The sequence below is a fragment of the Geospiza fortis genome, unplaced genomic scaffold, assembly GCF_000277835.1.
Source record: "Geospiza fortis unplaced genomic scaffold, GeoFor_1.0 scaffold237, whole genome shotgun sequence".
In the NCBI taxonomy this organism is placed as follows: Eukaryota; Metazoa; Chordata; class Aves; order Passeriformes; family Thraupidae; genus Geospiza; species Geospiza fortis.
This window is the reverse complement of record NW_005054319.1, coordinates 5,321,677-5,346,826: the sequence shown is the minus strand read 5'-3', so window position 1 is coordinate 5,346,826 and position 25,150 is coordinate 5,321,677.

Sequence of the window (25,150 nt, the reverse complement as noted above, 5' to 3'; positions counted from 1 at the left end):
CAGGAAAGCAAAAGCTGCTTTTCACCAGGAAAAAATGGACACAGGAATATGCCCGTAGTTCAAGTCTAAATAAACAGACATTATTTACAAGCAAAACATACAAAAAAAGCAGCATATTCAGTGTCAAAGCTGGATTTTTTTTTCCAATTGTTCAGAACATGCATTTTGCTTTAAAAATGTAGCAACAAACTCAAAATCTCAATCATCTTGAAATTAGTAAGGACTCTCCTCCCTGCGAAACAGCTTTTTCACCCTTTAAGCCAGATTTGACTCAAAGGAGGTTTGCTATTCCCACGGCTGGTTAGAAAGTCCACATGAAATGCATGATCAGTGCTGCTGTGTCTGACTGCCCCAGTGCCTCTCCAAAATTAGGATCAAGGGTTGAAGCAATTCTTCACCCCTCTGTCCCAGTATTCCTGGCCAACCAGCAGAGCTTTTTCCCTTTCACACACGTTTTCCATTCCATATTTTCCATACTTTTCACTGACACAGGCACCAAACCACCTGTTCCACTCGGGTCACACTCCAGGTAAAGCCCAGCTCCCCTTCCCATGCCCAGAGAGGAAACCCATGGAATGAAAGCAGGTGTCATGGAAACACAGATCCATCCCACCCTCACCCTCCAGACTGAGCTGACCTTCAGACCTCTGCTGATTGACATTCAGGAGCCCCACCCAGAATTAGTGGCCATCATTCAAGCAGAAAGTTAATATCAGGTGGCACTATATAAATACAGATGCAAAGCAGAATAGGAGCTTTTTAAAATAATGGATCTATGAGTAATTTAACTAATCACTACAGTCAGTCTAGCAGAGCACATTCTTCTTGTACATAAGCAAACAGAAGGCTGGGAAGTTATAAGCTGGGCTGGCAAATTAATCTTAGAATACAAATGTCACTGTGGAAAATTCCTAAATCCTTTCATTCTTCTATTTGAATTGCAGGATCATTTAATTTGTTTTAAAAGTTGGATCCAGACCTGCATCCCAAGAGCTTGAACACTAAAAATGCACCCAGACCCAGGCTGGACACAGCCCCTCCACATCCCTGCTGGGAGGGACCAGGGACAGACACCTCTGCAGAGCAGATGTGGCCATGCAAATCTCCATGGATCAGGATGGAGGAGCCACAGGACTGGCTGGGAGCTCCAGCACTCAATTTTGCCTCCTTCAGCTTTGGCTTAGGCCACGTGCTGGTTTCAGTTTCTCTGGAGTCCACATTAAAGTCGTCAGAAAACCCAAGATAGCTGAATCTTGAGGCACGCTGGGACAATACCCATGGCTTCAAGTGGCACAATCACACCTTCATTAATTAATTCTTGCAAGGTTTCTAATGAGCAGAGATGGTTTGTATTCACAGGAAGCATTTGCTGCTGTTTTATAATAGATGCAGTAATTATGCAGCTGATGGAGCCTTATGTAGCTGCTAGTTCTTTCCTATACATAAATTAACAGCAGGATTTGTGTAATGATGGGATAATGAAGGCCTGGGTCATTGGTATTCATCTGTAGAAGGCCTTGAGAGGCTGGGTCAAAGACAGAAATGTTATTTGGCTAACACAGATAGAGACCATTGTTAAAGGATTCATAATCTTATTGCATTCAAGGCCCACATTAACTCTCTCCATGGTAAGTAAAACAAATCCTGGGAGGGTTTTTTGTGGGTTTGGGGTTCTTTGGTAGGTTTTGTAGCTGTTGGTTGGTTGGCTGGGTTTTTTTTAAGGGATTTTTTTTCAGATGATGGAGGAAAATCCCTTCCTTGTAAATGCTTGTGGGTTTGCCCTGGGTGTGCCATGGCAGGAGGGGCAGGCTGCCTCTGGGTCCCAGCACACAGGAGCAGTCACAGGCATGGGACAAAGGCTTTCAGGTGTCCCAGTCCCCTTCTCACTTTTGTGCCTTCTGTTCCCCATTTGTGCTCACTCCCCACAGCTGCAGGGCTCTGGCTTTCCCCAGAGCTGCAGGACAGGTTCCTTGGCTGCAGCAGAGGCCAGCAGCAGTGTGTTCATTAGGTCATTTAAAATTTCTTGGTGCCAAACTCAATCTGTTGGGTTGGGCAGAGCACATCCTTGTGCTGAGACAATGCCTCAATCCCCCTCAGTGCCCTGACACCCTTCTGGGGCCAGGCACAGGGTGAGCCCCAGCCAGGGCACAGGCACTGGTCAGCCCCACAAGCCTCCTCTGAAAGGCTCAGGAGTAAAATACATTTATTCAAACGTGCACGGAGCAGCACTGTGACTGGGCAAACAGATGTCAGGAGACACGTTTAGGAAGAGAAACCCACCCTTTGAAATGCAATCTGCAGCCAGCCACGCTGCTGAGCAGGACAGCTGGGCAGCACCAGCTGCCTCCTGGCAGGTGAGCCATGGGAAAACTGAGCAGCCCTGGATGCCATCAGCACCATCCCAGGAGCTCCTCAGCTCTACAGAGACAAAATTTCAAATTTTCACTCCTGTTCTTGCAGGTGGCAGAAACCATCCTCTCTTCCCAGGTGCTTCTCCCTGTATCCATCCCTGCCCTCCACTCCCATTCCCCTCACATGGATGTTCTTCCTCTGCAGCCATGTTTTGCCAGGATGTGACACTAGAGAAGCAGACATGGATATTCCTCCTCATCAGTGCATCCCTTGTGTCCCCGTGCCACCATCACCAGCTGGCACTCACAGGGGGAGTGGCAATGGTGATTATGAGCTGGCATTAATGTCCTGTGGGCCCCAGTTACCACAGGACAGCTGGCTGGGAGTGGGAACAGCACTGCACACTCTGCTTTGCACCCAGCCTGAGCTTCCCTGTCACCTCTGTCTGATTGACAGAGTGAGAGTTAAAAGTGACACTTGGTGGTGGCAGGTTTGCCATGTGTGAATGAAACCATCCCTTGCTGTGCTCATCTTCAGCTCCCACTAAAGCAATAAAAGGCCCTCCTGTGCCTTATAATCCACACAGCCTCTGTCTGCCTCCAAATGCTCTCTAGCTCAATGAACCATGGCTGCCTCACTGCAGAGGAGAGGACCCATGGATGGAATCCCTGAAGGAGCTGTGGGAGAGCCATGCATGATGATGGCAATCTAAACAAGATACTCCAGAACATCAGAGCAGATGATTGTCACTGGTTTACACACAAGCCAGGAAGGTTTTAGTCCCTTTTATCCATTGTATTTGCCAATGATATAACTTAAAAAAATATTTGGATGGCAGAGACCTTTTCCTGATGTATCTGACTTATAAAGCACTTGGAGATCCCAGGGAGACAAGGAATGCTGCATAGCTGGGCTTAGGAAGTGTTTGAACAGTCCTTTTCAGTGGTTCTGAGTGGAGCAGTGATGCCTGCACTGACTCTTACAGCCCCAGTGCCTCAGGGGAGAGCTTGAGTTCAATACTCCTAATCCTGGGATCCCCTCCCCTTTGATCTGTCCCTTTCCTGAGACTTACACTGTGTAAAACCACCAGTTCCTCTAATACCACTGGCTTTGGATCACAGCTTTCCTTTGTTCTTAGCTGATAGGTGTTCAGACAGTTACACCTGCCTATAAAGCACCTCTCCTTCCTCTGCTGTGACACATCCCCTGCAGCCCCCCAGCCCCAGCCCAGCACACTTTCCTGCAGGCTTCTCACATTTCCAGCCCAGCCTCATCTTTGCTGGCATAAGTTTTGCTGATTTTGCTGATCCTTCAACTTCTCTTGTTCCCTCTGTTTCACAGCACTGAGGTTGTCCTTGAGGAGCTCCCCAGCTTTCTCTACCACTTCTGCTCACTCCCACCTCTTTGTGTTAACACTTCTACTTAACACTACGCCAGCTCCAAAGTTACAACAACAGAGCCATGCTAAAGTTATCTGAATTTTGCAATCCCTGCTCCAAACCTCTGAGGAATTGCTCACTGACAGAAACCAGGAAAAGTCCCAGCCTCTTCAGCTGCTAAACCCAAAAGCAAAATGAATGACTATTAAATCTCTTTCACTGCCTATCTTATTCTTCTTGGAGCCAGACTGGAATGCCACTGTGGAACTCACAACATTTTCCCTCAAGAAAGTCACCAGAAAAACTTAGAGAATAATCTCTGCTCAGTGGGCAGAGATCAGATCTAGTTCTGACCCCGTAGGGTCTTTGAACTGGGCTTTGTGGTTTATATGCCTGAGAGGAGCAATGTGAGTGAACACTGCTCTCCAGATAACAAACTAAGCAACTAATGATAACAAGGATAATCACCATATTAACAGCAGAGTTAGAATGGAATTAATAATTGTTAATATCAATCACCTCATCATGAATTTATATATTTCACTTAGTTTAACAGAAGTCTCAGGGCTGTGATCTCAGTAACTGCACATGTCCAAAATTCCCGCTCACCAAGAGCTGTGGACAGCATTTGAACATGGCAAGATATCTGCTGGCACTACAGCTCCAGTGACTCAGTGGAGAGGAAGACTTCCTTGTCATTATTGGCTTAATGAGAATATCTTATTGAGTTTTGTTTCCTCCAGGACAGTTAATACAGGTGTGTTTGCAATGGTCAAACCTCTGGGAAATGGTTTGTTGCACCCAGATGTGGTAGACAAGCAGCTCTCTAATGACTGCATGTTGCTAAGAAATTGGTTTCTGTAAAATTGAGAACTACTGGGGAAAGAAACAAGGAAATAGGGATTGAAAATGGCAGGACATTTAGCAGAATGTGTAAAATGTAAAACTGCAAAGTACTTGTGGCCATCTCTGCACAGTAATCTACATCTAAATATTTTTTTTCTTCTGTGCAGAAACTGCATTATAAATTTAGTGAAAGTGGTGAATTTTAGGGACAGTTACTGTCACTGAAGCAATATTTCTCATACCTTGGTAACAGATTCAGGACAGAAATAGAGAAGGCTTCCCATCCCATCCATTCTCATTACCAACTCTGCCCTTCCTTCTGCAATCAACCTATGCCCAGGTGCTTGCAGAAGAGCTTACAGCCCACTGCAGTTTCCAGACCAGTTCCCTGGACTGCTAGAGAAGCCAGTGTGGGTTAAGTCTCTGGAGAGAGATTCCCAAATAGTTAGAAGCTTTAAAAGCTTCATATTTTGTGCTATATTGATCATTACTTGAACAAAGTTATGAGAATGAGATGGTTTGCTCCAATTGTTTTTCTTTGCCAGCCCAGGCTAGAAAGGCCAGCTATTGATGAGTGTCACACAAGCTCAGTGGCAGTAACAAACTCCCAGCCTCCAGTCCTGCTCCCCTGGCATGACCAGCACATCCAGACCTCCACACGCTCCCCATGAGCCCTGTAAGGCTCATGAAGCCATGTGGGCTTTGTCATGCAGATCAGATTAAGAGCTCAGAGCCCAGTAATATCCTCACTTAAATCAGGCATAATATGCTCTGTTATCTGCTATGGAAAGAGCAGCAAAGATGATGGTTTATAGTCTCCACTTAACATACAAATTCAGCTGTGCATCTGTCCAATGCTCTCTTAAAGTACTTCCAAAGAGCTCCAGTAAAATGCGTTATTCTAATTGTTAATCATCCAAACATCATATTGGAAGTGAGAAAAGCATTGAGAAGTGCCTTAAAATACTCATTACAGTAGGAAATGTCAACTTCTGACATGCTTTTTTTTCCAGGAAATTTCTCATACTCTCATTGGCCAAACAGCACATTCAGTGTCAGTTCCACAATCCCAGAGACCATCCCTGAGCACAATTCCAGTGATGTGCCATCCAAAGCCCCTGCTTTGCTCCCAGCTTATAAGTACATGTAGGTTTATAAAGAAAGGAAGGTCTGACCTAATCAGTCACATGAAATAGCCAGCAGCAGGGCTGCCCTGCATACACTCCCTCAGGACACAGGTATTGGGAAACAGCCCTTGGGTGTGTGATTAGCAGTGTCAGCACACTCCCTGCAACCCAACCATGAGCACAAAGGGGTTAGAAAGCATTTAAGCCTTTAAGCCCCTCGATCTCCCTCTGAAGGTGTCCTGCTCTTCGTTTCTAATTCATTAGAGAATAAGTCTGTGATAAGCAAAGTAAATTAGATTCAGTGACATTCTGCTAATTGAGTCATCTTCCTCTGCCTGGCTTGGCTGGGTTTTTAATTAGCAGCTAATCTCATCAATATGGTGGGTGACTGGCAGTGTGCAGATCATGGGCGTACAACCACAGCGAAATAGAAATAGAAGATCACGGCTCATTGGCTGACCCAGGTCTGTTTGTCATACACAGGAATAAATTGGGCAGATCTGCAGGTCATCTACTGACCTCAAAGGATGGGGAACAAGGAGGATAATGGAAGGTAAATAAACAAACAAACCCAGCAGAGCTGCTGGGAAGATCTGCAGCAGTTTCAGGGATGATGGAACGGGAGGGAAAAGGGCTCTGTGAACCTGTCCTGCATCCTGATTAAGTTCTTCTGCAGTGAGGGACTGGAAATGGCAGGAATTGTGAAAGGGGTATTTTTATAATTGCAATTGTGTTCCTTTTGCCCTGTTGTAGAGAGTAACACTGCAGATTCTCCCAGCTGTTGCAGCAAGCCCTGCTCTTTGCAACATGGAAACCTCCCAGGATTTGCAAAGGCTCAGCCAGTGTCTGGCACACACCTCCAGGAGCTACAGCTGGACAGAGTAACAGTAAACCAAGACAAAATTCTCCCCTACAAGTCTCTCATATAAATGCACTCGCAGCTTAACTACAAAGGTTATTTTCAAACTCAAATGCACCTGCCTTGACAGAGCCATGAGCTGCCATCCTGGGCATCACAGCTTGGCTGAACTCTCTCAGAGGAGAAGATCTGCAGCACCACTGAAACATGCTCTAGATATGTTTTTGTTGGGTTTGACAGCAAAATTGCTTCTGCTGAGAGATTTACACGGGTGGATCTCAGTGTGCTGGCCCAGGGATCCCAGCCTGGCTGCTGAGATCTCACAGCAGAATCAGACTCACATTTGTCTACATCTGTTTCTTCTTTACATTTCTTTTTAGACTTAGCTCTATGACATAAGATAACTTACTGCCTCAAATAAGAAATTTAAACCAGGGATTTATAAAGTACATTTATAAGTTTAAATCAAACATTTTATTCATAAAGCAAAGAACAAGAATATTTCTCACACTGTAACTCTTCCCAAGCCTGACACCTGTGCTACTGACATCAGTGAAGTTTTACATCAACATTAGAAGATGCATGACCTTATATTTCATTTTTCTAAGTTATTTTTCATTTTTCTGAGGTATCTTTGAAGCAGGCAAAGCCTGAAGCTCAAACTTTTTATCTATTTTTATCTAGCAGTTGTAGATTCATTAGGTTAACAGCCCAAAGCAGCCCTTCTTGAGCACAAGTTCAGTCCTTTTTTGTCTCTCTAACGTAACTGTTAGTGGCTCAGCCTCTGGAAATAACCAAACAAATTGTTGTCCTGCATAAATACATTCTGACTGTATAAAGTATTTATAAATCATCCATGTCATCTAGGAGCCTGCTCTCTTATAACGTGCTGTTTCAGTGAACAGCACTGACAATAAGTGCTAAAGAAGTCACAAAAAATGAACATGGAAGGGTTGTGAACATCACCACAGTAAAACCATTAAATGTTGAAATTAATGTATCTATTTTAATCCCATAATTTTTTAAAAAAATTAGAGGTTTTCTTTTATAGTATTCACATATATACAATTTAAAATGCAGCTCTTGGGAGCATGTTTTGGCACATACATGCTTTCAGAGGAGCAGAGAAAGTAATATCACTGTAAGAAATAGAATTATTCCCTTTTTTCCTCACCACAAACAGCATCAGAGCTGGTACAGCCCTGCATGGAGGGGAAATGGAGGAGAAAAACTGCAGGAGCAAGGGTCCTGTGTGCTGCCCCAGTTCCTGCTTCACAGAGCAGAGAATGAAGGCAGAATGAGAAACGCCCCATGGCAAAGCAGCCCGGGGGAGGTGTGAGGATTAACCCTGCAGCAGTGAGGGCTGGCTCCACGCCCTGGCAGGGTGCCCTGGCAGGGCACAGGCTCTGGGGCACCACAGAGGTGAGCCATGAGCCACAGCTCCTGGGAGGAGAGGGAGAAGGCCGAGTGACTGCACCCCTCAGCACAGCAGGGACAGCTGCAAGGAAAAGCTTTGTGCTCAGAGAGGCCTCAGCCCCTGGCTGCCCCTTCAGCAAAAAGGGGCTTTGTCTTCTGCCCACAAACATCTCCCACAGCATTCCCAGCACCCAGCCAGCCCTTGGCCAACCTGAAACCATCCTGAACACCTGCACAGGGGAATTCTCCCCACTTTCCTTAGGGCTGAGCTTTAAAGTAAGGATTTATACTGCTGTACTTGCTTCTCTGAAAGTGCCCAGCCAGGGTCTGCAGACAGAGATGGATTCCCATCTGTCCTGCCTGAGATGGATTGGTGATTATCATCCTTTGATAGCAAACCCAAGAGACACAGTGACTTCTCAAAGCTGAAAACAGTGCAGAGGAGCCAAAAAGAAATGAATCAATGGCTCAGGCTTAATCTACCTGCCCACCAAAAAACAGCCAACCAAACAAAAAACCCTCAAATCCGTGTGAATGCTGCCTGGGCTGATACTCAGAGCAGGAGGGCTGGGGTTGGTCCTCATGGCGTGAGTGAGGTTGTTGGCTTCAGCAGAGTGACTGCTCCAGGAGTATTCAAGATGAGAAATCCCATCTGGCCATTCCCAGGCACTTGAACCACTCATCCTAAGGGTATTCAGATACTTCCTCAGTGTGTTTTTGTTCCTGCTGAGGGAAGGTGGAAGAGCTACAGCCACCTCCAGGCATGTGTGTGCCATTTTCTTCTCCTGTTCTCCTGTGAAAGCAAGCTGACCTCAGCTGCTTGCTGCAATAAATCTTCTCTCATTTTCTCCTTCCCTTATTCTTTCCTGTTTAAAGTTGGTTGCACGTTAGACTTAAATACATGATTCTCATTTCTTAGGAGCCCTGACACACTGTTAAATTACCATGAATCTATTTTGGTTGCACCTTAATTTATTAACTCTCCTGCTTGCCTCCAGTGTTGGTGCCTCTATTGTAGGATCATAGGAGGTTTGGGTTGATTATCCTCCTAACTCTATTTCATATGCAGAGCCATTCTTTCACTCTGCTCCATGTTATTATAATAAAGCAAAAAGCTCTCTCATTTTTTCATTTTCAGTTCACATTGGGATACTACATACCTTATTCATTTCTTCCAAGTTCTCATATTCTTTTTGTTGTGTAATGCAGTCAGAGAGCACAGATATATTCTGCCTCCAAAAGCTGCTTTGCTGAACTTAGGGATGGAGATAATCCTATTTTCATCAAGTGAACTACTGAGTCTTCACTCCTGAGAGCTCTTTTCCACATCACTGCCAGAAACTGGCCACACCCTCAGGGGCACATAATTGCCAGTCTGCACACCTAAATATTTCTTTCCACCTCTGGGATACTGATATCAGTCTCCAGCTGCCCCTTGAGCTCCAGTGCCATAGGGTCTCTTAGTTTCTCTTGGTCAAAAAGCCAGAGAGACCTAAACACCAGCACTGCTCATCCCCAGCCCACCAAGCACAACTGCAGTCCTGCAGCCAGCCTTACCCATCACCCCACCAATAAAAGGGCAGCTGCACTTTCTCCAAAGGAAATATTCCTTTTTTGAGAGCTCCATTTGCATGTTGCTTTTCTCTGCCTCGACTACATGGCTACTTTATTTTTTATTCAAGCTGCTTTAAAGTCCTTGCCTCACTCTACAGTTTGCAGCTCCAGTGCAGAGTTTAATAAATGGTCTAAAGTGGTCACAAAAGGCTGATTAGTGCTTGGTGGCCCTTCAGCAGCCCCCAGCCCCTCCGAGGGGAGTGAGCTCAGCCCCAGGGGCTGGAGCCCAGGGCAGGGCTGGCTCCACAGCTCCCTGGGCTGCCTGCAAGCACAGCCTCTCCTGCCTGCCACAGCACATATTGATTTTTCCAGCCGTTCTTAGGGGAACTCACAAGAAGAAAATTATTTTCTTTTAAGTTCAAGTGCAGGAGTCTGCCTTGCTAAAGGGCTTATCTTTGCCTATAAGTTTTACCAATAGAGTCTGAGTTGTATAATTAAAGTCGCACAACCCCCCACGGTGTGGAAAATCCTATAAAAATGCTTTATATGGAGATAACTGTGTGAATTTAAAACAGTCTCCTATCAGTATAAATGCACCCCCATGAGAGCCTTTACAAATATAGTTACTGTCCAAGAGCATACATCAAGGGATTTTATAACTCTTCAGTGATTTATGTCACTCTATAGCACTGAAGAGTGTCTAGTTCGAGCCTTCCAAACACTGGGAACAGATGAATCTTTAAAATCTCATGAGGTAAAAAAAAAAAAATCTATATTTTAAATTATATATTTATATTTTATGGTGAGTGCTAATTTAAGTGCCACACAGTTATTTCTCCTTGGATTTCTAGCTCCAGTTCAAACAGGCTTTAGTATTTTCATTACAATTCAGTGTGTTTATTTAGCATTAGAGCTGGCTGAACTATTCATTACTAATTTAGCCTACTTATTTATTTTCATTTATTTATGGTAAGTGAATCTTCACCGAATAAATCCTAGTTCTCCTCCCACAATGTTCAGACTCTAACAGCATTCCCTGGAGAGAATTTGGGAGGACGATTATTCAGACCTACAGTCTGTTCACAACTATCAATTCCCCATTTATTCTTTGTGGGGTGTGCCTGAATGCCTGAGTGTTTGCAGTGCCTCCTAGGAGTTCCTGCAAACACATTTCTGGAAATAAATTCCCATTCACTTGTGCTAAAAAAAATTAAATTATTAAAACCCCAAAAAAAAAGGAGAAATAAAATGTAATCCTCCCTCTCACACCCTGTCCAAGCACTCAGATGAGCAGTGTGAGAGGAAATCACATTTTTTCTGTGACAAACTACGAGTAGTTCCTGTCCACAGCAAGCCTGGCTAATTCACCTGCCACTAAATTTGATCCTCATTTGCATACGTGAGCTCACTCCGCCCCTGCTTCCTTCAAAGATAGAAAGAGCAGAGCATTTTACTGGGATTTTAAATCTCTGAGAACCCCCCTGCCCTCGTGGTGACTGCCTTCCAGTGTGTGCCAGCAAGGACATAAATAGCTGAACTCTGGTCCCCATTCCTGCAGGGAAACAAAGCCCAAGAACATCGTGTGCTGCAGCATCCCTGTCTCTGGGGCTGCTGCTCCCTCTTGCAGACTCTCTGATCAATCTGCTCTGCTCTGGACAAGTCCTTGCCTGTGCCTCTCTGAGCACACCCAGCTCTGTGGGATGGGAGGGCACCCAGGCACACACTGCCCCTCATTGCTGCACCAAACACTCACCCTGCACACACTGCCCCTCATTCCTGCACCAAACACTCACCCTGCACACACTGCCCCTCATTGCTGCACCAAACACTCACCCTGCACACACTGCCCCTCATTGCTGCACCAAACACTCACCCTGCACACACTGCCCCTCATTCTGTACCAAACACTCACCCTGCACACACTGCCCCTCATTGCTGCACCAAACACTCACCCTGCACACACTGCCCCTCATTGCTGCACCAAACACTCACCCTGCACACACTGCTCATTCTGCAGGAGCCTGGGACCCCGTTGCTTTTAAAAGCACTGCACACATCCAGGTCTGGAGGCCTTTACAGAGCAAGAACAGCCAGTTCTGCTGACCTGACTCTCAGAGCTCCCTGCAAGCCCTTCCAGACCCCATCCTGTGAAGTGTGTACCCCAGAGAACCGCAGGGTACACACCAAGCTCCAGCCTCAGTGACCCTGGTGCTCTGCTGCAGATGTGGCAGTGCTGAACACACTGTTTGGTGCAAGGGAGATGAAGCAACACTGCCCACAGCAGCCCTTTCTGCTTAGCTTCCTCTCAAGCCAGCAATTCAGGCTTTTCAGCAGCAATAGAGAGTTTTCACTTTTAATTTACCTCCTTCAGCACTAGCTAAATATTCCATTTTTCTCCCCTGCTATAACCAATAAAAGCCAAAGTGAACACACTTATTTCCAGTATCTGACACCAACAGTAGAAATTCAGCTCATCTTTTCATTCCTGCCACAGCAGAAGGGAAAGGTTGTTGAGACATGGCTTCAGGCAGCAGGGCTTTCTCAGCTCTAGGCGTGTTCTGTTGAGACTTTCTCATTCCCTGGAGACATCCTTAAATTCCCTCTCACCAACTCAGTCTCTGACCTTTCAGTGAACTAACTCTCAGATTTAAAAACACCAAGGACTTGAATATACTCAAACATAATAACAAGTACCTTTCCCAGATGTTATCATGACAAAATCTTTTTCAGTTATTTACCCTTGCCTCCTTTGGCTCACATTCCTTCAGCTGATCCCAAAAACCAAAGAGTTTTACCGGCTCACCTTCCACCCCATATGACTCCCTTTTCAGTAGCACAATTTTTGTCTCTGATAATACATGGGGCTGTGTATCAATTTTCAATTTAAACTCAGTACTAGTCCCTTTCCTTTCCAGGTTCCCAGCCCATTCATCTTCAGCTGCAGTGATAATATTAATCTGATGGATAATCCTGTGCAGCTCGGGCTGTCATCTCCCATGCAGCACCACCATGGTGCCTGAAATGCTCCAGCAGGCAGCAGTTTCTGCAGGCTGTGCCCCTGAGCCCTGCAGGATCCCCCTATCCACCCCCTCTGTGCAGGGCCCCTGAGCTTTGCTGACCCCCAGCCCTCAGTGTGCGGGGTCACCTGCCCAGGGGAGAGGTCACACTGGCCACTTGTGCTCCACAGCAGGCTGAATGTCACCCCACATGGTAATTGTTAATTCAAGATCTTCCAACAGATCATCTCGGGCTGGTTTGTTCCACGTCCCAGTCCCAATCCAGTCTTTCTTCACAAACTCCATGAGTCCTGCCAAAATTTCCAGATGGATGCTTCAACCTCAGTCACTCGTGGGTTCTGCTGCAGCCCCACACATCTTCCACATCCTTCAGTTAAAAATCATCCTCTCTGAGATGTGCCATGTTAGGATGGCATCCCCAAAACCCCTGCCCCAGACCAGGTTCTGTTCTACTCCAGCATTATTCAAACATGTGAAGTGAATCAGGACTATCACTCCAAGAAACATTCCCTCTGGCCATCTTCCTCTGTGGCAGAGCTCAGCTCATACAAACACACAGGAAAATGCTGCTTAATCTTTTTCAGACTTCCAGATGTGTTGGAGCCTTTAGAAACTCTGCTCTCCCAGTCTGACCTCTATCTTTTTTTTTTCTTTTTACAGCACCATGCACTTACTCAAAATTTACCCATGGCCCAATGTGAAGGATCATTTTTACTCCAAGTAAGGAGTAAAATTTTTCCCCTAAGTAAGGTTTCTAATGCCCCCTATGTCTGACAAGCTGCACACAGTGGTACCCTTGCTGATAGCACAGGGGGGCTCAGCAGCAGCTCAGAGCAGCCCCTGTGCCCATCCATCTGCCCTGCTCTGCTGGTCCCTCTAGAACAGCAGCCCCTGGGTCACCCCACCTGAGGCAGGTGCCCAAGATCCCCCACCCTGCAGCCACAAGCCATGGAAGTCCTGCAGAGCACAGCAGGCTGCAGAGACACATCTCCACCATCTCTAGAAATCACTGCATTCATGTTCTGAAGAAGGATTAACAGCTCAAATATATTGGGTACTGTCACAGTTTGAAATTGTAAAATCACATTAGATTTGTTTCCATTCAAAAATTTTTTTCTTTTCTCCAAAATAACAGGAAACAGAGTTTGTCATGCTGTCAGACTGCACAGCTCCACAAGAGCCAGGCAATTTTTACCCACAGTAAAAGCCTGATGCTCCATGGCCAATACCTTCACTCTCTCCTGCCCCATCACATGGTTTTGCTCAGGCTGCAGAGCAAAGGGAGAGCTGTGACTCATCTCCAGAAGCCTTCCAAGAAGCAGTTGGTCATCCTGAGCTGAGAGTCACTGCTGTGAGGCTAGCACTCCCTTCTCCTGACCAGAGCGTGCCTGGGAGGCTCTGACTCACGCTCAAGTCAAGAGGGTTCAGTGCACAGCTTTCCTTTCTGTAGGAAATGGTTCTGTGCAAGATCCCGGCTCCCTTATATGTGCTTTGTAAAGCACCTCCTTTAACACTTCTCCGCGGTGTTGTTTCTGATCCTCTTCACCCCACAGAGGGTTTCAGATCTCAGATATTCAGGGCTAAGGACTGAGCAAAGCAATCCCAGACACCAAAGGGCAGTGTGAGAACATGCTTTGCCAGAGAGCAGCAATGTCCAGAAACAATGCTCAGCAAAGTCTTGTGGCTTTCAAGAGCCGCTCAGCATTTCCCTGCTTCAGTCTCCCTCTCTGCCCACGGTGTCCAGGATGGACACTTGGGATTTAGAGGAGGGAAAGGCTAAGAGCACTCTTTTCATTTCCTTCAGTGCATGTTCCATGTGACCTTTACATCTGTGATAGAATTAAAGAAACCCCATCATTAAAACCAACATCTTTATGCTGTCTGCCTAACTGACATGAGATCCCAAGGCTTTTTAACTTAAGGACACTCTCAAGAACAGAAATATTCCAGCCTGGTGACTGGCTCTGGTGTAAATCTCACTGTGTTCTGCTCTATCCGTGGGACAAAGGGCCTTCCCTCTTCAAAAACACAAGAAATCTCAGATAAATTCTTTCTTTCTTTAACTACCAGTTAGAAAACAGTCTTGAACATCCTTCTGGGACAATAAATGGAGATTCATTATAAACCACTCAGTCTGCATACTGTAACAGACACTTCATTCTTCTAAAACTAACAAAGCCCCCCAAGATGAGTGACCTCTCCAGGAACAGCATGATGCTTCTTGCAGGTAACTTTTTCCTGAGCAGAAAGTAGAAAAATAAATAAGGAACCACTGCCTTGGTCTAACTTCATATTGCATTTGCCAGACGTAACTTTGGTATAAATTTGGATCCAGCTTCACCTAAAACACAAAGCTTTTGAGACTCCTGCAGACACTTGCAACCCCATAAGGGAGTGGTAAAACTCTGGGGCAAATCTGCCCTGTCCCCAACGTCAGGAGCCGTCAGTGCCAAGGTCTCTTTCTGCTTTCTGGGTTTGCTCTGTGGGCTGGAAGGACGGAAGCTCCCCTGGCCATCGGCAGTGGCCGGCAGCCAGGGCACAGATGGGCCTTTGTGCGCAGGGGAAGCCGGAGGGACTCTGCAAAAGGCCTCAAGTCTTGAATAATGCAGAGGGTGAGAAATGCTTTAAACAAAAATAGTTTCTGACTAAGACTTCTCATGGAGCCTGGAGCACAAACCTGCCAGCCCCAATCTGTGTCTGAGTTCCCTCGCAGCCGTTCCAGTCCCGGCCGCTTCCTGCGGGCTTGATCCGGAGAAGCACCCGGCAGAAAACAGCAGCCTTTGATCTCCCCCTCCCTACCTCAATACCCCCCACCCCAGCACACAAAGCAGCTTTTATTTGCTAATGAAAGGCAGGAAGCAGACTTAAATTAATCAAGTGAATTCTCTCTCCCTTTCATATAAAGAATACTCAAGAATTCTTAATTCTAGTTAAACAGAGGTTCTGCCATTCTTCTCACTTCGAGATCCAACGACTGTACAATTGGAGTGCATACCAATGAGTGGCATTATCCCTTCCTTCCCCAGGACAGCTGTAATCCCAACCCTATGAGCCTCACAACAGGCACACTCCCAGAGCAGAGCAGTGCAATGGCGCTAGGTGGCTGCAATTAATGAATTGGCAGTACGGCCAGCAGGGTTTGGGTCTCTCTAAATCAAAATCCTGTTAGATTTGTTTTGACCTGGAGACATTCCCAAGTATTTCCTCCACCCCAGATCAAGCTCCAAAGGATTTATTACACTTTTGGATGCCATACCCTTTCTTTCCTCTCTCTAAATAATTTGTTTCCAAATTGTCTGCAATCCCAGTCTGGGAACTTTGAAGGACAACTGCAGTGAACCGCTTACCAACCGGTTATAGACATGCACTGAGGCATATTAGGCATCTGGGTGCTTTTGTCTGCATGTTTTAAAGGCTCAAGAGGTTTTCTTCTCTGTTTATTACATATATATTTGTCTCCCCTTAAAGGAACCCAAAATCTTAGAGTAACTTTCTTTGTGTAACCATGATATCTCTAACAACAATAATAAATTGCTTACATCTATTTTCCCTTCAGACCTCCTCTAGCCCATCAGTGCATACTGGAATTGTAATTCTAAATACAATTCCAGTCTTAAACTTCAGTGAAAGTGGAAATTCTGGACATATTTCTGAGCTGGTCATTGAGACAGCAGTTTGCAATTAGTGAAATGTTAACATCTTTATGATATTTGGCTCCAGCTCCCAGCTGTCTGACTCCTGAACAGACTGATACTTTCAAAGTCCTTGCTCAAGGTGCATTCTCCTTGCACAGGCAGTAGATACTGGCAATGTCAATAGTGTGCCTGTAGCAAGAAACTTCTTAGATAGCAAAGCACATCAATTCCAACTCTTCTGAATGGAGGGCTTAGGAGCTTTATACAGTCTTAAACTGCTTCTGCTCTCCTTAGCATCTTTTAGTTGTGAGGGAGACTGAGCTCTTCATTGATTCAGGGGTCATTGGGAAATTTAATTTTGACATTTCCAAAATAGGCCAAGGAAGCTATGGCAGAGGAGGTCAAGGCACCCCAGCTACTGGGTAGATCTGATAAATGAGGACAATTCTATTATCATCCTGACCAAAATACTGCTCACTGCCCTTTCCTTTGGATCTACTACCTGTACCATCACCTGCAAGCTCCACTGGGAGGGCTGTGCTTGACTGCACAGCCCCTACACTACTCAGAGACTTCTCACTCCTTGCAGGGTAGAGAATACATTCTTGTTTTGGTTGGCACATTTTTACTCTCAGTGTCTGTGTCTCACCCTTCCTACTGTTGTGGCACTGTTAGAACACATTTGCTCACACCCAGCAGTCCCTTCTGGGAGCTGCTGTGACCCTGGGGAGGCCCAGCTGGTGCCCCAGTCCTGCCTTACGGATTGCCCAGCTCAGGAAAGCAGGGTCCCAGGACACTGCTCAGCAGCTGCTGCTGACAGGCACTCGTGGGGCCCTGACCTCCCTCCCCAGGAGGCCACCACAACCCACCATGTCCTCGTGTTCATTCCAAATGATGGGAATGAACAAAATCCATCCCTGGGAAATTCTCAGGCTTCAAAATCTGGCTGTGACTTGAAACACAAGTGAATGACATTCCATTTGTGACACTGATGAAATAAACGTCAAGGAGATGAAAATGTTTCAACAAGGTCAAATTTATATTGGGAAATTTTAATCCATTCCTTTTGACTTTTATCTGACAGATGGGCTGAACTCTTAAAACATTGGTGATATAATCCAAAGCTCAGCAACCCATTCCTTTTTCCTATGCAGGACTCAGCTGCCTGTCCTGTAGCCCTTCCCCAAGTGATAGAAACACCTGACTGGCCATGGGTGAGGGGCATTTCCCAAATCCTGGCTGCTCTATACCAAATAAATGTCTGGTTACGATGGGAAAAAGGCTTGTTTGCAAATCTCACCCACTCAAGGATGGGCAGCCCAGACTGCACTTGGCTCCTGCTCTCTGCAGCAGGTGACTTGGGGCAGGCAAGAATGACCCTGAGGAAGCCTTTGGCTGTTTCCCAGTCTGAGTTAGGTGAGGACAGTGGTGCCACTTCCAGGGCCTGCAGCCTTGGCTTTCTGCAGGCTCGTGGAGAGTGACCTCAGGAGCCCCAATGTGATTACAACAACCAGGATGACAAAACTTCACTAGAGCTCTTCCTCACTCAATCTAACACAGGGCAGAGATGTCAAAACCTCCCAAAGAGAGACATTTTTCAAATCTCTAGGTAATATCTGGAGTCCAGCACACGAGTTTGTAGCTGTCTCAGACCATGATGTGCAGCCATGAGGCTCCTGAAGTGTCTGAGACACAGAGTACTTCAAGGTACTGGGGGTTAATATCTTGCAGAGAGTGGAGGCAGTATTTGATAAACACCATCTCTGACAGACAATCCCATCACAACTGGGGCTTAGAGGTTTGTTTTGAAATGAGACTCAGAGCCACAACATAAAGAAAACACAAGCTCTGAGCAATAGCACTTTGCAAGATGAGAGGAGGAAAAATGGCTTTATTAGCAAATAAAGAACATCACACTCAGCCAGATGTTATTTAGGAGACCTGACCTGACAATTGATATATTGATACCTAGTTATTGCCAAAGCAGGAGAATTCAGTAAGATATCTCTCTTTTGCATGCAAAATAAATCAACTGATCCCCACAGAGACATCAGGTGTGGTGGTTTGCACACAGGCAGCAAAGGCAGAGGGCTCAGAAAGGAGTGAGCACTGCAACAGATACACTGCCCAGTGGAGCAACCATTCCAGCAGCACACATGGGAGCTGGTGATGATGGAGAATGGGCAGTGAGACAGAGAAGTGGGTCCTTCTGGTGCTCCAGAGTAACACAGTGCCACTGAGGCACGAAGGACAAGTGAATAATGTGACAATAATAAAAGGAAATGCATGTCCTTAGGTTGATGATATGCTTATGTGTGTGGGATGACCCCAATGAATATTGCTAATGGGCCAGCAACACTGCAATGTTAATTAATTTGGGATCTAACAGTAAAGTAAAATAATTAGTTCATAAATCTGACATATTAGAGCAGTCAGATGGTGAAAAATAACAAATCAAATCCACACAAGGAAACTTCAGCATTTTGTAATAGTGTGCCACAAAAAGATCAGATTAAATGTGGTTTTAGCTGAGAGGCAGAAATGTACTCTTCTAGGAGATTACCATGTGTTCCCTGGGTGAACTGATGATAGCTGGAGAGACCTACAGGGTGTGAGCACAGCTCCTACCCTGCATTCTTGAGTATTCCAGTGTTATTCTATCAATCTCCTCACAACAGCAATAGAGTTGGTGCAAGGGTACAACTGCAGCTAAAAAGTGAAGCCAGAGTTAAGAGCTGCTCAGAAATACCTTCTGCTGATCCTACTGCTCAAATCACCACCTCAAAACCCAACCCAGCTGCCCTCATCCAGCAGCTCAGTTGTAGGAAAGTGCATTAAGCAAACCAAAAACTTGCACTGATGCTTTAGAGCCAGCCAATACAGAATATCCTGGCTCCAGCAGCCTCAGTCAGGCTCTGCCTCTCTGTTGAGATAACAAGCTGCATACTGCTTATCTGCCATTAGACATATGGCAGCAAGAGACCTGAGGAGAACTCATCCAGACTGCACAGCACATCATCAACATCTTGGATAATGAGAACAAAATGGGGTGCCAAGGACAGGAGGGGGATGACAACCAACACAACGTTTGCTCACAACCAGAAGCCAAAGCACCACCGAGCAATGCAGGGGCCATTGGAAGCAAACACTTTCTCCCAGTCATTCTGAGGCTCATAAAAGCAAAGTAAGGATGGCCTGGGAAAGAGATATCATAAATTGAATGCTCAACTCTAGGCTAAATCCTTTTCAGCCCATGTGTTGCACTGCCCAGTGATTTGGCTGTGTCGTGTATTTATGGAATATTACCATGGATGGATGTCCATGCTCATTTGACAAAAGCTGCACCCACTAGAAAACATCATTACAAGAGCATCATACACAGATTTGCTGACACCCTGCCTGCCAGAATGTCTCCACATTACAGATGTCTCATGTTCAATTGACAGAGAAAAGCATTCAACAGAACACAGAGCAGAGAGAGAGGAGCAAGGCTCACTGAGAGTCCTTTCATGGCAAGGGGGAGCCAGTGGGGAAAACTTCAACAGGCTCTCATCCAACTTTGATTTACACCTCAGTTTTCTATGACAGGATAGATGTATTCACAATCCTTCAAACCTCTCTCAGAATTCCAGCAGCACTTATAAATACTCTTTACCCTTCTCATTCAAGTAACTGGACATGAAGTTTTGAAGGGTATTTTTCCCCTTGCAGCATCCATCACTGCAGCCACAGAAAAACCTGCAGCTGAATAATTGTCTGAAGCAAGAACTACTCCAGGTTCCAGGCTGGTGTCTCAGTAATATTCATGGCATGGTCTCTTGTGTTTTTCTGGCTGAAGGCATCTAAAGCATATTATTTTTGTATAACTGTACCACTACAGAAGTGCAGTTTCCTCCAGGACAGAAGGTTGCAAACAGCCAGATCAAAGACCTCCACAACACACTGCACATCATACAGGAGCATGTACAAGCTGGCTGGGAAAATTCCCTGTGGGAAAATCCTTCCCCTTATGCAATGAGAAGTTAATCATCCCTTCTGGGGCAATGCACAGGGCATATTTCAATGGCTCCATGGAACACTAATATCAGGAAAGGTCCCTCCTTGGTGAAAAGCACTGGTACTGGCTCTCTGGATTTTAGATGAAAATATGCAGGAAATAAAGGTGCAAGAAACCCTCTCCAGAATGGCACCTCAGTTCTGTTCTCCAGCCCAGGAATACTCATTTTCACAGAAAGCAGAGTACTTGGCAAGACCAAAATTGCTTGGGAAGGATTCAGTGTCTTCATCTCCTCTAGTGTCCTATGGCTGAGCTGCTTGCTTCAGGCTCTTTTAGGAGCAATAGAGGAAAACCAGCTTTGCCTGAGCCAGGCTGATGGACACTCATCTTCTGGGGACCTCCACACACCTCAGGGAAGTGCAGCTCCACCCATTTATTGATGCTGTGAGCTGCCCCAGCCCCTCAGTCCATAAACACATAGCCAGAGCTGCCTGACATTGAGTTTTGGTGATTTGGGTCAAATACCTGGCCAAGACCAGTATCTCCTACACACCACCTCAACTGCAAAATCAAATTCAAAGGTGTCAAGACACAAAATTTAACTGAAGGCCCAGATTTGTTGCTATGTGCTGAAACTCCTCCAGAGACAGCAGGAGAACACAGGGGTATGCAGCTGTTAATGCTCACCAAGGGGTCTGGGACAGAGGGGCTGTGGCAGGGATGGAGGGTGCAGTGCCCCTGAGCAGCAGCACAGGAAAGAAGCAGCCAGAGGGATGGAGCTGCCTGCCAGGCTGGGCTGGAGCCCTGCCAGCAGCCCCAGAGCCCAGGGACAGGCTGGACATGCAGTACCTGGGCTCACTGTGCTTGCCTGGGAAGATGCAGAAACTGCTTAAGGCTGTGTCTGAAAACCACTGGCTTTGTGAATGCATGAGAGAAGGACTAAAAAGGGAAATTTCTAATAAAAGCAAAATTTGTCAGAGCTTCTGGCAAAGCTTGGAATTAACGTGTGAATCATAAAATATCAAGAGAGCAAACAAAACCCGTCCTCAGACATTCCCCTGTGAGAGCTAAAGAATGATAAATGTGTTTGGGTTTCTCTTGCACCTTCCATGAGCACTTTATCTGGAAAAACTGTGTTTAGGGTCTCCTTGGTTTTGCCATCACTCAGGGATACCATCAGCAGACTCTTCACAGCTCCAGCAGCCCCTGCAGCTTCCCCACAGCACCTCCCACCTCTCTCCATGTGGCAGTCACACCACATCAGCTTCTTCATCTCTGATGGGACTCTGCAAATCTGCTTACATCCAACTGAAAATACAATTACCACCACTGTGCACTAGGGAATGGGCTGGCACCTTGAGGTACTCCCTCAGATCTTAAAACTATGTGTGGCTGTGGTGAGAAACAGCTCCTTCTCCACCCTCCCCAAGGGCTCCTTCTGCTTTTCCAGGACCCTGTCAGCCCTATGGAGTCAGCAAAGCCTCCTGCAACCCTTCAGCCATGGAAGAAATGCATTCAGATTTATCAAAAACAAAATATCTGCTGGAAATTTTGGTGCTGGAGCTGGCAAGTGTTCCTGCTCTGAAAGGCCACATGAACTTGGATAACATATACAACATTTCCCAATATATCCTCTGTAGTCTTCTGTTTCTGTTGCCAAAGAGATAAGGATTTAATTTTAGCCATTGAAATGTTATTACCTCTCCCAAAATACCAATTAATAATTCCCTACTTATTCTAGCAGAAATCCTAGACTGAAGACAGTTTCCTTCTACCATCTTCCTTTGAGCATTTGTTCCTTTTTTTTCCCTTGTAAGTAAAGATTTTTATTAAATATTTTTATGCCTACCTCAGAGGTCAGGCAGTGAGTGCAGACACAGGTGAGGACCAAGGGGGGAGCCTGTTTATCTGCATCCTCTGATGCTGATAAGAAATACTGGAGCAGCAGAGCAGCACCCCTCAGAGTTCAGCACTTTGCTTTTGGTTTTGGCCACTGATGCAGAAAAGGATGCACCTGGCTTCAGTCCAGCTGTCAGCACAGCCTTTCTTCTTGGACATATCACCTGTTTTGGTCCCTCTTCTCTCCACAAAAATCATCATGCACACAGTAATGCAGAATATAAACCACAGCCATTCATCCTTGTCTTTGGATTTGTGTTGTGTGTTGAGCAGCAGAGCCTCAAACCTGGCCCAGGTTAAATGGGGAATTTTCCTCCCTGAGCAGCACCAGGACCCTGAGAGTGCCACAGGCACATTCTCTGTCCCCTCTGCCAGGCCAGGCTGGTGTCACTGAGCTGAGCACAGGCACCCAGCAGCCCCAGGGTCTGTAGATGGACAAGACAAGAAAGGAGCCTCCAGAGCCATCCCTGAGCTCTCACACTCTGTTTTCCCTCCAGAGCCATCCCTGAGCTCTCACACTCTGCTCTCCCCCAGAGCCATCCCTGAGCTCTCACACTCTGCTCTCCCCCAGAGCCATCCCTGAGCTCTCACACTCTGCTCTCCCCCAGAGCCATCCCTGAGCTCTCACACTCTGCTCTCCCCCAGAGCCATCCCTGAGCTCTCACACTCTGCTCTCCCCCAGAGCCATCCCTGAGCTCTCACACTCTGCTCTCCCCCAGAGCCATCCCTGAGCTCTCACACTCTGCTCTCCCCCAGAGCCATCCCTGAGCTCTCACACTCTGCTCTCCCCCAGAGCCATCCCTGAGCTCTCACACTCTGCTCTCCCCCAGAGCCATCCCTGAGCTCTCACACTCTGCTCTCCCCCAGAGCCATCCCTGAGCTCTCACACTCTGCTCTCCCCCAGAGCCATCCCTGAGCTCTCACACTCTGCTCTCCCCCAGAGCCATCCCTGAGCTCTCACACTCTGCTCTCCCCCAGAGCCATCCCTGAGCTCTCACACTCTGCTCTCCCCCAGAGCCATCCCTGAGCTCTCACACTCTGCTCTCCCCCAGAGCCATCCCTGAGCTCTCACACTCTGCTCTCCCCCAGAGCCATCCCTGAGCTCTCACACTCTGCTCTCCCCCAGAGCCATCCCTGAGCTCTCACACTCTGCTCTCCCCCAGAGCCATCCCTGAGCTCTCACACTCTGCTCTCCCCCAGAGCCATCCCTGAGCTCTCACACTCTGTTCTCCCCCAGAGCCATCCCTGAGCTCTCACACTCTGTTCTCCCCCAGAGCCATCCCTGAGCTCTCACACTCTGCTCTCCCCCCGAGCCATCCCTGAGCTCTCACACTCTGCTCTCCCCCCGAGCCATCCCTGAGCTCTCACACTCTGCTCTCCCCCCGAGCCATCCCTGAGCTCTCACACTCTGTTCTCCCCCAGAGCCATCCCTGAGCTCTCACACTCTGCTCTCCCCCAGAGCCATCCCTGAGCTCTCACACTCTGCTCTCCCCCAGAGCCATCCCTGAGCTCTCACACTCTGCTCTCCCCCAGAGCCATCCCTGAGCTCTCACACTCTGCTCTCCCCCAGAGCCATCCCTGAGCTCTCACACTCTGCTCTCCCCCAGAGCCATCCCTGAGCTCTCACACTCTGTTCTCCCTCCAGAGCCAAAGCAAACCCCGTGTGCCCCACAGGCTGCCTGGACACCTGAGATGGGAGGAAGACAATCACACCCCTGAGATGGGAGGAAGGCAATCACACCCCTGAGATGGGAGGAAGGCCATCACACCCATGCAGAGACCACACTAAAATCACAGACAGGGCCTGTGTCCCCTGAGTTTTCCCACTCCAGTTTTGCCATAGGCAGGAATAAAGTGCAGCTGCAGCCCTGCAGGGAGCACCTACACTGCTCTGTCCAAGACACCCACAGCACACACACCAGGGTACAAAAAGCCAGGCTGGTGCTGATCCCAATTTACCTCCACCTCAGCCTCCCTGCCTATTCCTTCTGGCTAACCTCAGCAGCAATGAAAGCCAAATGCCACCAAGTATGCTTAAAAGTCTCACATAAAAGAGATATTAAAGGATATTCTGTTTAATAAGATATATGGAAAGGAGCAATGCTGATTCACTCCTCAGGCAAGGAAATTTCCCTTTAGGAGTTTTATATTTTGTTGATTTGGATCATAAAAGGAATAGTTTTTAGAGCAGCAATGGACAGCTAAAACCAAAGCTAAGATCCAAATAATACTTTTCCTATTATTTCCTCTGGAATTTGTTTAACTCCATCATATTTTAGGGCTTTCCATTATTGAAAGCCATCACATTGAGTTACAGCAATTGGGGGAATAGCAAAGTGCTCACTTGCAAGTAGCTCTGTAGAAGATTATGAAAAAAGGCAGAAGAAGATTCTCAGGACATTTGATGAATAAAAATGGTTAGGAAATTTTCACCACAGTTTCATTTCAATAATGGTATTAATAACTAAGTGTCCATTAGAATTGCAAAAAGAATCAAATTAGGGAACTTGAATGGCATAGTTCCAAGGGATAAACAATATTTTGACTAAAACCTGCCTTATTAAGTGGCTCTCAGGTAATTTCTTTTTACTCCTCTTTCAGAAATTATTAGATTCTGTTCTAAGTTGCACAAGTGCTGCTCTGCTCTTCTGGACAATAAGGAGAGCTGATTATGAGGAGTCAGCTCCCGTCAGTTACTCCAGAGTTAACACTGTTGCTGTTAGAGAAACCAGATTTATCTCTATGCCCAATTAGTTTGTACTTATTCATGAATCTCACTTTCATTTCCTGACAGCAAAATCAACACAAACTCCCTAAAATATTATGACAATCTGTTGGAAAAAACCACCCTAATAATGTGATGTACTGCAGATCAGACATATTTTCCTACAAAGGCTCCAAGAAATACACTCACTGCCAGTGGGACACAAATACAGGGTGGGAGGGCATCAGCTCAATCTGCCATTTACCAACACACGTCCAAAGCCAATTTTCATTTGGAATTCCCTAGCTTCTTAGGCTGAGGATTATAAACCATTCCTGTGCATTTTGCAAAGCATTTTTAATTTG